Source organism: Poecilia formosa, unplaced genomic scaffold (genome assembly GCF_000485575.1).
Source record: "Poecilia formosa unplaced genomic scaffold, Poecilia_formosa-5.1.2 Scaffold240, whole genome shotgun sequence".
Lineage (NCBI taxonomy): Eukaryota > Metazoa > Chordata > Actinopteri > Cyprinodontiformes > Poeciliidae > Poecilia > Poecilia formosa.
In genome coordinates, this window is record NW_006800179.1 from 837,836 (window position 1) to 839,394 (window position 1,559).

Below are 1,559 nucleotides of genomic sequence, written 5' to 3' on the forward strand. Positions count from 1 at the left end.
CTCCCAGTTGTGTGTTTTATTACTTAAATCCTATTTTAGCTGCTGATTGACAATCCAAACCCACTGATTAAATCTTTTATCATTCAAATGTTCCAGGTTTTTTAAAACATGTTAGATATGAACCTGCTCTAAAATGCATTGATTTGTTTAAAAACTGTGACAATAGATGATAAAACAGCTGGAATCTTTCATGAAATGCAAATGTGAAAATAACACCTTCCTTGACAGAGCTTCCCTAAAACCTCCCACGTCTCGTATTTCAGGCTGACTCATGATTCAGAGGAAGCGGGTCTGTTAGTGTTCAAATAGACTGTAGCTGAAGCAACAGCAGTGGGAGAAAACAAAAACCTCTGAGAAACAACACACAGGTATGACAGATTTATAGCAGTATGTGATATAACATTGACTTGTGCATTACCATAAGGTTTGCTGGATTGACGGGTATGACAGATAGTCAGAACACCACCATCAGGATGAAGCAGGCCTGCAGAGAAAAGACAGAAGATGATCAAATGTTAAACAAGTCATGAAGTAAATACAAAGCTGCTGCCAGCTCTTCTCATTTGATGTGGTGCTGCAGCAGACCAGGATGACGCACAGAAGCTTCTTAACTGCCGAGTTGGGCAAAAAGCAACAGGAAAAGAAGTAAAAGAACTAAAACCAAGAAAAAAAGAGAAATCGGCAGCCAGATGTAGCGTTAAGCAGGCCGACCTCTGAGTGACTGTTACAGTATAATACACTGTAAACAACTTAATGCACAGTCACATTTCTCTAACTTCCATTATCCACTGTGACCACAACTGGCAGCAGGACAGAAAACATCTATAATCTGATCTGTATGTTTTGTTTTCAAAGTTGTAGAAGAGGAATGAGTGTAAAGTCAGGAGGAAACGGGTTTAAAAACGTGGCACAAACTGACTCACTGCATTTTATTAACATCATCAGGTGAATGAGGCTCAGTCCTGCAGACACGCAGTTCCACTCAAACATTTGTTTATATCGGGGAAAACCACAGATCTTATCACACTGAAGCATCTGAACGGCAAACTACATCCATCGTAATGAAATCTGCAGCTACTCTGTTGGTTTCCACTGAGAAACATGTCCAGACATGTTCAGACACACCATTTAATGACGTTTTGTTCTCAAAACCGCATTTATGAACAATATTGAAGAAGAATAGCGGATCTGACATAAATCTGCAGATTCCAGTAGAATTTATTTGTTTCTATTTTTCATATTGAGCAGCAGAGCAAAGGAAACCTTTCCTCACATTCTGATTTTTCCCATGGCAGCAGGATTTCTGTCAGGTGTGACAGAACCAGCAACCAGAAAGTTATGATAAGTTTCTGCTATCAGGGACAGAAAAGCACAAGAAGCTTCAGCCGTGACTGACATGTTCATGTCAGGATGCTATTTAATTACTCCACAGTATTTTTATGTTGTAACTTTATCTTTGTTGTTTCTTAATTTTTTGTACCGTTTTTTTTTTTTACCGTTTACACGGTTTCTAATTGAAAACTAGTCCGTCTCACATCTGCAAATAAGTAAAGAAACAG